Source organism: Pleurodeles waltl, unplaced genomic scaffold (assembly GCF_031143425.1).
Source record: "Pleurodeles waltl isolate 20211129_DDA unplaced genomic scaffold, aPleWal1.hap1.20221129 scaffold_491, whole genome shotgun sequence".
Taxonomy (NCBI): Eukaryota; Metazoa; Chordata; class Amphibia; order Caudata; family Salamandridae; genus Pleurodeles; species Pleurodeles waltl.
In genome coordinates, this window is record NW_027150199.1 from 50,295 (window position 1) to 63,861 (window position 13,567).

The window sequence follows — 13,567 nt, forward strand, 5'->3', positions numbered from 1 at the left end:
ATAACAAAATGTATTTCTAAAGTGTAAACATGGTTAAGTCATAAACATAGTCTCCCCGTCGGGGAATTGAACCCCGGTCTCCCGCGTGACAGGCGGGGATACTGACCACTATACTAACGAGGAACTGATGACTCCCTGGTACCTGACCTCCTACTGATTGTTCTACCTGTCCCCCTGCTGGGGGCGCTGCACCCACAGAAATGTCAGTGTTGACCCCATCTGTGCAAGGAAAGAGCCGCTCTCTTTGTATCACTGATTTACAGCTTCCTCTGCACAGACTCCTCCTTTTCTCTCTCTGACAATCCCTGGGATCAGCGGCTGCACCTCCATCCATTTCTGCTCTGGCTAAATTCACTTCTTGGTGCCATCTGAGAAAAATGGGGGAGACAAAAACAATTGTCAAGCTCTAGCGTCGTTGCTTCAAAACATGGCGTATTTTAATTTCAGAATGTGAAAAGAAATATGAAGAGCAAATACGAAAAAAAATCCTTCGAGCCGGATTTGAACCAGCGACCTAAGGATATCAGCTTCACCACTACAGTCCTCCGCTCTACCAACTGAGCTATCGAAGGGACGGAAGCATCATGTGACTGCAGCCTTCAGGTTATGTACCTGCCAGCAGTGGGGCCCATGGTGATCATGTGTATGTGTGCTGGGCATTTAAAGACCGAGGTCACATATCAAGCTGTGTCTTCAGGATGCATGCTGTTTATTTTCAGATGCCTATCTCATTCTCCAGCATCACAAACCTACAATCAGCATCATTTCATCTACCACCGGAGTACTTTTTGGAAACTCATCGCACAATAACTACAAAGGGTGACTCTGCATTTTAATTGGCAAGGCGTGCTTTTCCTCTTCATTTGCGTACTCTGGAAAACACATGCCGCTTTAGCAATGCACATTTTCAGTGCTTTTCTAATATCTCAATATTTCAGCAGCAAGCATGGGGGAGGGCTTTCTGTTGAAGTCAGTCATACAGCCATTGTCTTTCCATCTTGATTACCTTTACTTAGAATTCAAAAAAATAAATGTGTCTTGTCGCAGACGCACAAAGTGATTTCTCAGCATTCTCAATGGTTTATTAAAAATAATGGGAACTAACTTTCTTGAGAAAAGTACAGCTCAGGAAATAAAATGGCAAAACCATCACAACAAGTATGTCGGCCAATGAACTCAGCAGGAATGCTGAAAGTTGTGTAGATTCTTAAACTTTGGAAAGCTTGGCGCTCAGTGTAAGAATGATAGGGAGTGTGCGGTGAGGATGCAGGCATGTTGCCCCCCCCTGTGATTGGTGAAGGCGTGAACAATGACAATATTAACACTTACCAGTTTTACATAAAAAACCTTGCTCTAGTGCAAGGGTGCCCAACATAAGTCCAGTAGAGTCGGATCCATGCCGGATTTGCAGGATATCCACAAGATATATATATGATTGCCAGAAATGAACAACAGTTACATATTAAGCTCGTCCGAGGTCACCTTGAAAACCTGGCATGGACGACCCCGCCTCCCACTGCAATGGAAACCATTCTCTAACACACAGGATGGGGGGAGTGATACTGCTTCCTACCTGGCCTCGTGCAGGAAGGAAGCCAGAGACAGTGTCTGTTAAACTCACTACAAACAGTGGCAACTTGGAACGATTTCACATTTAAGGCTGCACCCAACATTGTCTGCAGCTTGCCAGGCTGTGAGCAGGCCCAGGGTTTGCACAGACTTGAACAGATCCAGCTCTGCTTAAGAGGCTCAGCACTGGTTCTGTAAAGTGTCCATCCCTGGCCAGCCACAGTGCACGTGAGGAGCTGCTCATCCGGTTCTGTGCTCTTGTGCAACAAAAGGAAAGTAAAGTGACCTGATTTCTAAAGTGTTTGCTATTTCCATATGTCACCTTCATAGCACCGTAAATAACCAGTATTCATAGCAGCCACTTTATATACCTTGTGAGGGAAAAGCGTTGAGCCCACTCGGCTCGGATTTAAGAATGTGACCTGTAAGTCATGCTCAGGTACCAGCAGGGGGCACTTTACTAGTGAGCCATCTTGGAGGCTGCCCATGACTGACTCTGCCCTAGCCCACCCCACCTTTTTGAGACAAGCATCTGTTGTGAAAACTCCTCGTCCCCCCCTGGCTCCCAGCAAAGGCCTGACAGCCATCATCTCACCCCTGGAAGCACCTAGAAACTCTGCTGCTAGGCGCTCTCGAGCACAGTGTCAGTCCCACGGCTGCCTGCGTGTCTTTGACTTCTTCAGGCATCCCTCGCGCTTCCACATAAAGTGTAGCTCGTGACACGCATCACCAGAAGGGAGATTATGGTTGGGGCATAGAAGCTAGACCCCAGGCGCTACATTACATACCCTGCACTGATGCTACAGCAATTGGGCATCGTCATTTGAACGTATTTGCCCTGGTTAGTCAGCGCAAATGTCTTTTTATTTAGCACGTTGATATGCCACAAATGTCATCACAAAACAGGATCAGTACAAGTGTAACATATGCATCCCAGAAATGCAGAAGCGTTGGTTCAACACTGCAATGTATGTAATCCCCCCCCCCCCCCGGACTGAAAAATGCACTTAAGGAGCAAACACTTTTTTTTTAGCTCAAATCACTCAGCTGTGTTTTTATAAAACATTACTGGTTTCTTGACAGCAGTGTGAATGATGACCCGAATTGCAGTATGAACAGGGCCTGGCTATTGTTGGCAGCTCTTTCATGGCAGTACCACAATGGCTCCAGATGACAAACAAGCCTTGGTAAAGCTAATAGATCTTGCCTATGTGGGATCTATTGGTTTTGTGAATGTTTTTTTAGCCACATTGTACAGCAGCTCTGGCTTCAGTGCAGCATGGATGAATGTAAAAAAAAGCACTATGAAGTGATCAATGCTGGCTGTGTCATATACAGCTTTTTTCCTTTACTTTCAGCCATGTTGCAGCATGGCTAAATCACTGGCAAAACCAGTAGCTATCACATAGGCGATACCTATTGGCTTTGCCAATGCTTGTGTTCCTTGCCATTAATAACCTGACATCTGAAAAACATCAGGACTTTTACAAGGAGACGTGCACACTACAGGATACTGTCATTTCACTACTAACGCACCTCATGCTTGTCAATGGAAGGTTCCATGGTGTAATGGTTAGCACTCTGGACTTTGAGTCCAGCGATCTGAGTTTGAATCTCGGTAGAACCTGCTGTAGTTTTAATAATTTAACATTCATTTCTTTAGTTTTGTATTATTTTAAAATTTTCAGTCCCGTACTAATTACAAGCGAGCTAATATCTTTTGCACAGTTTACATCATCTATGCGTTGCTTATCTTGTTTATTTGAAATATGTTACTATATGGATGATATCAATTAAAATTGTAGCACAGAAGTATCGCTCGTCATATATATTAATAATGCAGAACAAGTTAGGTGGTCATAGATATTAATAATAATGCAGAACAAGGTAGATGGAAGTGTTAAAAGTGTTTCCGCCCAGTTTCAAACCCGCGACCTTTCACGGGGGCAGCGAACGTGATAACCACTACACTACAGAAACTCGCGGGAGCTGATGTCGCATGTACATTATACTGAGAATTATAAAGGGGTGGGGCATTGGGGGTGACGAGCAGTGAGGGGAGTGCACTGTGCACTCCCCTCAGTGCACATGTGTGTTTGGCCGGCCATCTGGGGCACACTGCTGCCGGGCTGGAGAGAGCAGGCACAGGCTCCCAGTCTGTCTGGGAGCACCGTGGCTGGGCACTCCCAGCCAATCCTAACGCTTCTCTGAGCAGCGTCAGGATTGGCCGCAGGGCAGGCTGGGAGCCTGCTGCTGACGGAGGAGCAGCGGTGCGACGGAGCAGGTAAGTTTTTAGTTTTTTAACTTTTTAATATTGTTAATATTCTCCTTGCCTCCCCACACCCCGCTCTCCACCCCACCTCTGGTAACCCCTGTGAGTCGCGACTGCCACTTAGTCAAGGAGAGTTATCTTTCCCTTAGAGTCCACTCTAGTCAAGGGGGCAAAAAGATTCTGAATCTCTGCCTAACTGAACAACACTTTAATCACCCCAGAGCCTTCCAGTAGCTGACATCACACCCAAAGAAACAATTACTAACAAGACACCATTGTGAATTATGTCCAATTCACTTTTATCCTCTTCTGAACACATCTGCTCCACCTTGGATTACATCCATGCCCAGGAATATAGTAAGGGAGCCGTTCTTGTAGCTCCTTGTTACCAAGTTTCGTCCTTGGCAACCCAACTCTCTCTTCCTTACCTATCACCTGCAGACGAAAGAAAAATAGCGCACAAACAAAGCAAGTTTCATGTTGAAATTAAACATAGGAATTGGCAGACCTTAACTCCAGCTTGAACAATGGAATGGAAGCACATTTTAGTTATGTTTTTACAAATGCAATTGTCTTAAACACAGTAAATGATGAGTGACTATAAAATATATCATTTGTTAAGATACCAAGGTATAAATGCATCTGGTTAACATTTCATAAAAGCAGTTTATATCTAACAAGTGTAATATCACTCACAAAGGCACCATAATGTTGTGGTCTTTTAATGCATCACATTTACATGGGTATAGTTTTTCACACAATATATGAAGGTAAATGCTGTCCTTCTCTTCTACCAAAGAAAGCATAAAGGCACAGCCATGTTATGCTCTGTCACACCCATTGCTGTGAAACATCTGGTGGAGCCCTGGGGGTGCATCTGTAACGTAATGGGTATTTGTAAGGCACGCAATCACCTGCAAGGGTTTCCTGGCGCTGAGCAGGCGTGTGTGTGTGTAGCCCTGTCTAAGGTAGGTTGGTTTATTAAAAACGCAGGTCTTCAACTTCTTGCAGAATTGAAGAAGAGAATAAAATGCTCTTGTGTGAAATGGGAGTCCATTCCATGCTTTAGGAGTGATGCAACAGAACACCCATCCTCCTGATCTGGTTCTCTGTATGTATGGGATGTGTGTGAGTAGGAGCCCTGAGTAGATGGAAGTCTCTTGGTGGTTGTGGAAAGAGAAGCAACTGGTCAAGTAGGTGGGGCCTACGTTGTGTTGTGCCTTGAATGTGTATGTAAGGTGTTTGAAATTAGTTCATTTCTGTTTCGGGAGACAGTGGAGCTCTCTGAGGTATGGTGAGATGTGAATTCAGAGCGGGAGGTTGAGGATGAGTCTGGGTGCCAAATTCCAGGTAGTTTTCTAGTGAGTTATCTGATGTTTCAAGCATAGAGAGCATCCCCGTGGCCCAACTTGCTGCTAACTTGGTCATGAGTGGCAGTTTTCTAGTGTTGCTGGCTGTGGATTCTAATGATGAGTATTGTCTGCTTTCAAGCCCTGCAGGAGGGTTGCCACTTTTTCAGAGAAGAATTCTAAATATTTCTGTCTAGACTCAGGTTACGGAAGGTCCGGGAGATTGTATTTAAATAGTAGTTTGTGGAAAGTTGCACTCCACTCTTTCGGACCTTCATACAAGGAGTAAAACTTTCCTCTTAGCAGTGAACTTACAGCCTGTGATAGTATTCTCTCAGTTCTGAGACTCACACTGAGTAGGGCTTTGAGAAACTTGTTCCAATAAAGAAAATAAAGACGGACTGAAGGGGGCTCAGAAAGAAATGAGGGGTGAAGAAAGAAAGAAGCTGGAATGTGGAGGGAAATAGATTGATGTTGTTAAAGTAATGTTTTATTTTACCAAGTTTGAGAGGGTTTAAAGTTTGACTACTCAGCACTGAAGGTAATGGATATCAAACAAAAAGTCACTGTGGAAACCTGGGATCTTTAGAGCTTCAGTCTAACGTCCTAGCCAAGAGCCCATGGAGGGGCTCTGTTGTTTTGGAGAGCTCACAGGTATCTTTACAGGTGTCCAGGTCTCTCATCACCTCCCCCCTTAGTCTGAAAGAAGCCTCGCCGGGGGTCGCTGCTCTCTTTACAGCAGTGTGGACCAGACATCACCACACAGGCTTAAACCTACGCTTTCGCCGACTGACCAAGATATACAAAAAGCCAGAATAAAACACCAGACATGGAAGACACACTGCATTCATGGAGACCACGAAGAAAGAGATACTGCACATTAAATAGATTTACATTAAATAGATGGAGAATACTTGACGGAGACACAAACTATTAAAACAAGCATTTGCAATGCAACGGGTCTCGCGTTTGCTCATGTTACAGCTGATCGCGTTGTAAACTCCTAACCCGACTTTTCACCTATCGGGCAAAAGTGCATTTATGTACATAACCCGAAAAAGTGAAGTTAATTATGTAAAGTGCTCGACTTCTGCCAAGCGAGATCGCGCTCGTGAATGAGAGAAAAAGAAGTCCATGAGCCCGATGGAAAACAGCGAGCCTCGCATGTTTTCTGTACTTGGTCGCTGCGCTGGAGGAGGGCGAGCCACCGGAAAAGGCATGACCTATGCGTGCCTTCGACTAATGAAAGCAAGCGGATTTTATTAGGCAAGCCCACGTACCAATAAAAAACACTGACGTGACGTTGACAGGGCTCCGAGCCCTTTTCTAAACACTAAAGCGTCTCGCTGCGATACGCATGCGCGAGCGCATGCAACGCAGGCTCGACCCTAAAAACATGAATAACCAATACACTACCCGGAAGCCTACGTTTCTTCGTTACTACAACTTGCATTCACTCCAATTTCAGAAAAGTACGTTCGTTATTAAAAAAGATACAGTTTGGTTCTAATTGTTTGTATAGATGATATATAGTTTTAGTTGAAAATCAGAGGCGCAACTAGAAAAAGTAATAGTGATGAAGCTTATAATACATTTGAAATTAACCATGACGCGATTACGTGGAATTGATAATCAAGCAAAACAGCCAGTACCAATTGTTCACCACATAGTACTTTGTTTTTCTGTAAATATTAAACATTCGCTGTCGACTAAGTGGTCCATAACTTAAAATCAAAATGTACAAATGTGTTCCCAAAACTTGATTCCTTCATGTTGAAAGCTTTCTCTGTTGGATTTCCAAGCCTGCCAGCTCTGCTAGAGGCGCCTCGGTGTTGGTATTTATTACAATTCTATATGCTGCCACTGATCATATTATACAGTGCACTTCATATACATTAAATCGCAATACTTCTAAAATGTCGAGATTGTAAACGAAACAAATAACAAAATGTATTTCTAAAGTGTAAACATGGTTAAGTCATAAACATAGTCTCCCCGTCGGGGAATTGAACCCCGGTCTCCCGCGTGACAGGCGGGGATACTGACCACTATACTAACGAGGAACTGATGACTCCCTGGTACCTGACCTCCTACTGATTGTTCTACCTGTCCCCCTGCTGGGGGCGCTGCACCCACAGAAATGTCAGTGTTGACCCCATCTGTGCAAGGAAAGAGCCGCTCTCTTTGTATCACTGATTTACAGCTTCCTCTGCACAGACTCCTCCTTTTCTCTCTCTGACAGTCACTGGGATCAGCGGCTGCACCTCCGTCCATTTCTGCTCTGGCTAAATTCACTTCTTGGTGCCATCTGAGAAAAATGGGGGAGACAAAAACAATTGTCAAGCTCTAGCGTCGTTGCTTCAAAACATGGCGTATTTTAATTTCAGAATGTGAAAAGAAATATGAAGAGCAAATACGAAAAAAAATCCTTCGAGCCGGATTTGAACCAGCGACCTAAGGATATCAGCTTCACCACTACAGTCCTCCGCTCTACCAACTGAGCTATCGAAGGGACGGAAGCATCATGTGACTGCAGCCTTCAGGTTATGTACCTGCCAGCAGTGGGGCCCATGGTGATCATGTGTATGTGTGCTGGGCATTTAAAGACCGAGGTCACATATCAAGCTGTGTCTTCAGGATGCATGCTGTTTATTTTCAGATGCCTATCTCATTCTCCAGCATCACAAACCTACAATCAGCATCATTTCATCTACCACCGGAGTACTTTTTGGAAACTCATCGCACAATAACTACAAAGGGTGACTCTGCATTTTAATTGGCAAGGCGTGCTTTTCCTCTTCATTTGCGTACTCTGGAAAACACATGCCGCTTTAGCAATGCACATTTTCAGTGCTTTTCTAATATCTCAATATTTCAGCAGCAAGCATGGGGGAGGGCTTTCTGTTGAAGTCAGTCATACAGCCATTGTCTTTCCATCTTGATTACCTTTACTTAGAATTCAAAAAAATAAATGTGTCTTGTCGCAGACGCACAAAGTGATTTCTCAGCATTCTCAATGGTTTATTAAAAATAATGGGAACTAACTTTCTTGAGAAAAGTACAGCTCAGGAAATAAAATGGCAAAACCATCACAACAAGTATGTCGGCCAATGAACTCAGCAGGAATGCTGAAAGTTGTGTAGATTCTTAAACTTTGGAAAGCTTGGCGCTCAGTGTAAGAATGATAGGGAGTGTGCGGTGAGGATGCAGGCATGTTGCCCCCCCCTGTGATTGGTGAAGGCGTGAACAATGACAATATTAACACTTACCAGTTTTACATAAAAAACCTTGCTCTAGTGCAAGGGTGCCCAACATAAGTCCAGTAGAGTCGGATCCATGCCGGATTTGCAGGATATCCACAAGATATATATATGATTGCCAGAAATGAACAACAGTTACATATTAAGCTCGTCCGAGGTCACCTTGAAAACCTGGCATGGACGACCCCGCCTCCCACTGCAATGGAAACCATTCTCTAACACACAGGATGGGGGGAGTGATACTGCTTCCTACCTGGCCTCGTGCAGGAAGGAAGCCAGAGACAGTGTCTGTTAAACTCACTACAAACAGTGGCAACTTGGAACGATTTCACATTTAAGGCTGCACCCAACATTGTCTGCAGCTTGCCAGGCTGTGAGCAGGCCCAGGGTTTGCACAGACTTGAACAGATCCAGCTCTGCTTAAGAGGCTCAGCACTGGTTCTGTAAAGTGTCCATCCCTGGCCAGCCACAGTGCACGTGAGGAGCTGCTCATCCGGTTCTGTGCTCTTGTGCAACAAAAGGAAAGTAAAGTGACCTGATTTCTAAAGTGTTTGCTATTTCCATATGTCACCTTCATAGCACCGTAAATAACCAGTATTCATAGCAGCCACTTTATATACCTTGTGAGGGAAAAGCGTTGAGCCCACTCGGCTCGGATTTAAGAATGTGACCTGTAAGTCATGCTCAGGTACCAGCAGGGGGCACTTTACTAGTGAGCCATCTTGGAGGCTGCCCATGACTGACTCTGCCCTAGCCCACCCCACCTTTTTGAGACAAGCATCTGTTGTGAAAACTCCTCGTCCCCCCCTGGCTCCCAGCAAAGGCCTGACAGCCATCATCTCACCCCTGGAAGCACCTAGAAACTCTGCTGCTAGGCGCTCTCGAGCACAGTGTCAGTCCCACGGCTGCCTGCGTGTCTTTGACTTCTTCAGGCATCCCTCGCGCTTCCACATAAAGTGTAGCTCGTGACACGCATCACCAGAAGGGAGATTATGGTTGGGGCATAGAAGCTAGACCCCAGGCGCTACATTACATACCCTGCACTGATGCTACAGCAATTGGGCATCGTCATTTGAACGTATTTGCCCTGGTTAGTCAGCGCAAATGTCTTTTTATTTAGCACGTTGATATGCCACAAATGTCATCACAAAACAGGATCAGTACAAGTGTAACATATGCATCCCAGAAATGCAGAAGCGTTGGTTCAACACTGCAATGTATGTAATCCCCCCCCCCCCCGGACTGAAAAATGCACTTAAGGAGCAAACACTTTTTTTTTAGCTCAAATCACTCAGCTGTGTTTTTATAAAACATTACTGGTTTCTTGACAGCAGTGTGAATGATGACCCGAATTGCAGTATGAACAGGGCCTGGCTATTGTTGGCAGCTCTTTCATGGCAGTACCACAATGGCTCCAGATGACAAACAAGCCTTGGTAAAGCTAATAGATCTTGCCTATGTGGGATCTATTGGTTTTGTGAATGTTTTTTTAGCCACATTGTACAGCAGCTCTGGCTTCAGTGCAGCATGGATGAATGTAAAAAAAAGCACTATGAAGTGATCAATGCTGGCTGTGTCATATACAGCTTTTTTCCTTTACTTTCAGCCATGTTGCAGCATGGCTAAATCACTGGCAAAACCAGTAGCTATCACATAGGCGATACCTATTGGCTTTGCCAATGCTTGTGTTCCTTGCCATTAATAACCTGACATCTGAAAAACATCAGGACTTTTACAAGGAGACGTGCACACTACAGGATACTGTCATTTCACTACTAACGCACCTCATGCTTGTCAATGGAAGGTTCCATGGTGTAATGGTTAGCACTCTGGACTTTGAGTCCAGCGATCTGAGTTTGAATCTCGGTAGAACCTGCTGTAGTTTTAATAATTTAACATTCATTTCTTTAGTTTTGTATTATTTTAAAATTTTCAGTCCCGTACTAATTACAAGCGAGCTAATATCTTTTGCACAGTTTACATCATCTATGCGTTGCTTATCTTGTTTATTTGAAATATGTTACTATATGGATGATATCAATTAAAATTGTAGCACAGAAGTATCGCTCGTCATATATATTAATAATGCAGAACAAGTTAGGTGGTCATAGATATTAATAATAATGCAGAACAAGGTAGATGGAAGTGTTAAAAGTGTTTCCGCCCAGTTTCAAACCCGCGACCTTTCACGGGGGCAGCGAACGTGATAACCACTACACTACAGAAACTCGCGGGAGCTGATGTCGCATGTACATTATACTGAGAATTATAAAGGGGTGGGGCATTGGGGGTGACGAGCAGTGAGGGGAGTGCACTGTGCACTCCCCTCAGTGCACATGTGTGTTTGGCCGGCCATCTGGGGCACACTGCTGCCGGGCTGGAGAGAGCAGGCACAGGCTCCCAGTCTGTCTGGGAGCACCGTGGCTGGGCACTCCCAGCCAATCCTAACGCTTCTCTGAGCAGCGTCAGGATTGGCCGCAGGGCAGGCTGGGAGCCTGCTGCTGACGGAGGAGCAGCGGTGCGACGGAGCAGGTAAGTTTTTAGTTTTTTAACTTTTTAATATTGTTAATATTCTCCTTGCCTCCCCACACCCCGCTCTCCACCCCACCTCTGGTAACCCCTGTGAGTCGCGACTGCCACTTAGTCAAGGAGAGTTATCTTTCCCTTAGAGTCCACTCTAGTCAAGGGGGCAAAAAGATTCTGAATCTCTGCCTAACTGAACAACACTTTAATCACCCCAGAGCCTTCCAGTAGCTGACATCACACCCAAAGAAACAATTACTAACAAGACACCATTGTGAATTATGTCCAATTCACTTTTATCCTCTTCTGAACACATCTGCTCCACCTTGGATTACATCCATGCCCAGGAATATAGTAAGGGAGACGTTCTTGTAGCTCCTTGTTACCAAGTTTCGTCCTTGGCAACCCAACTCTCTCTTCCTTACCTATCACCTGCAGACGAAAGAAAAATAGCGCACAAACAAAGCAAGTTTCATGTTGAAATTAAACATAGGAATTGGCAGACCTTAACTCCAGCTTGAACAATGGAATGGAAGCACATTTTAGTTATGTTTTTACAAATGCAATTGTCTTAAACACAGTAAATGATGAGTGACTATAAAATATATCATTTGTTAAGATACCAAGGTATAAATGCATCTGGTTAACATTTCATAAAAGCAGTTTATATCTAACAAGTGTAATATCACTCACAAAGGCACCATAATGTTGTGGTCTTTTAATGCATCACATTTACATGGGTATAGTTTTTCACACAATATATGAAGGTAAATGCTGTCCTTCTCTTCTACCAAAGAAAGCATAAAGGCACAGCCATGTTATGCTCTGTCACACCCATTGCTGTGAAACATCTGGTGGAGCCCTGGGGGTGCATCTGTAACGTAATGGGTATTTGTAAGGCACGCAATCACCTGCAAGGGTTTCCTGGCGCTGAGCAGGCGTGTGTGTGTGTAGCCCTGTCTAAGGTAGGTTGGTTTATTAAAAACGCAGGTCTTCAACTTCTTGCAGAATTGAAGAAGAGAATAAAATGCTCTTGTGTGAAATGGGAGTCCATTCCATGCTTTAGGAGTGATGCAACAGAACACCCATCCTCCTGATCTGGTTCTCTGTATGTATGGGATGTGTGTGAGTAGGAGCCCTGAGTAGATGGAAGTCTCTTGGTGGTTGTGGAAAGAGAAGCAACTGGTCAAGTAGGTGGGGCCTACGTTGTGTTGTGCCTTGAATGTGTATGTAAGGTGTTTGAAATTAGTTCATTTCTGTTTCGGGAGACAGTGGAGCTCTCTGAGGTATGGTGAGATGTGAATTCAGAGCGGGAGGTTGAGGATGAGTCTGGGTGCCAAATTCCAGGTAGTTTTCTAGTGAGTTATCTGATGTTTCAAGCATAGAGAGCATCCCCGTGGCCCAACTTGCTGCTAACTTGGTCATGAGTGGCAGTTTTCTAGTGTTGCTGGCTGTGGATTCTAATGATGAGTATTGTCTGCTTTCAAGCCCTGCAGGAGGGTTGCCACTTTTTCAGAGAAGAATTCTAAATATTTCTGTCTAGACTCAGGTTACGGAAGGTCCGGGAGATTGTATTTAAATAGTAGTTTGTGGAAAGTTGCACTCCACTCTTTCGGACCTTCATACAAGGAGTAAAACTTTCCTCTTAGCAGTGAACTTACAGCCTGTGATAGTATTCTCTCAGTTCTGAGACTCACACTGAGTAGGGCTTTGAGAAACTTGTTCCAATAAAGAAAATAAAGACGGACTGAAGGGGGCTCAGAAAGAAATGAGGGGTGAAGAAAGAAAGAAGCTGGAATGTGGAGGGAAATAGATTGATGTTGTTAAAGTAATGTTTTATTTTACCAAGTTTGAGAGGGTTTAAAGTTTGACTACTCAGCACTGAAGGTAATGGATATCAAACAAAAAGTCACTGTGGAAACCTGGGATCTTTAGAGCTTCAGTCTAACGTCCTAGCCAAGAGCCCATGGAGGGGCTCTGTTGTTTTGGAGAGCTCACAGGTATCTTTACAGGTGTCCAGGTCTCTCATCACCTCCCCCCTTAGTCTGAAAGAAGCCTCGCCGGGGGTCGCTGCTCTCTTTACAGCAGTGTGGACCAGACATCACCACACAGGCTTAAACCTACGCTTTCGCCGACTGACCAAGATATACAAAAAGCCAGAATAAAACACCAGACATGGAAGACACACTGCATTCATGGAGACCACGAAGAAAGAGATACTGCACATTAAATAGATTTACATTAAATAGATGGAGAATACTTGACGGAGACACAAACTATTAAAACAAGCATTTGCAATGCAACGGGTCTCGCGTTTGCTCATGTTACAGCTGATCGCGTTGTAAACTCCTAACCCGACTTTTCACCTATCGGGCAAAAGTGCATTTATGTACATAACCCGAAAAAGTGAAGTTAATTATGTAAAGTGCTCGACTTCTGCCAAGCGAGATCGCGCTCGTGAATGAGAGAAAAAGAAGTCCATGAGCCCGATGGAAAACAGCGAGCCTCGCATGTTTTCTGTACTTGGTCGCTGCGCTGGAGGAGGGCGAGCCACCGGAAAAGGCATGACCTATGCGTGCCTTCGACTAATGAAA

The 13,567-nt window shown here is 44.6% G+C and overlaps 4 non-coding genes across 4 annotated transcripts; all 4 read right to left on the reverse strand.

The window, feature by feature from the left end:
- Positions 1–51: 51 nt before the first annotated feature.
- Positions 52–123, reverse strand: TRNAD-GUC (transfer RNA aspartic acid (anticodon GUC)). Its single transcript has one exon. It is a non-coding gene; the product is annotated as a tRNA-Asp (tRNA).
- A 363-nt stretch (positions 124–486) lies between these two features.
- TRNAY-GUA (transfer RNA tyrosine (anticodon GUA)) lies at positions 487–572 on the reverse strand. Its single transcript is given in 2 exon segments — positions 487–522; positions 536–572. It is a non-coding gene; the product is annotated as a tRNA-Tyr (tRNA).
- Positions 573–7,181: 6,609 nt separating this feature from the next.
- Positions 7,182–7,253, reverse strand: TRNAD-GUC (transfer RNA aspartic acid (anticodon GUC)). Its single transcript has one exon. It is a non-coding gene; the product is annotated as a tRNA-Asp (tRNA).
- Positions 7,254–7,616: 363 nt separating this feature from the next.
- TRNAY-GUA (transfer RNA tyrosine (anticodon GUA)) lies at positions 7,617–7,702 on the reverse strand. The gene is given in 2 exon segments: positions 7,617–7,652; positions 7,666–7,702. It is a non-coding gene; the product is annotated as a tRNA-Tyr (tRNA).
- Between the last annotated feature and the right edge of the window lie 5,865 nt (positions 7,703–13,567).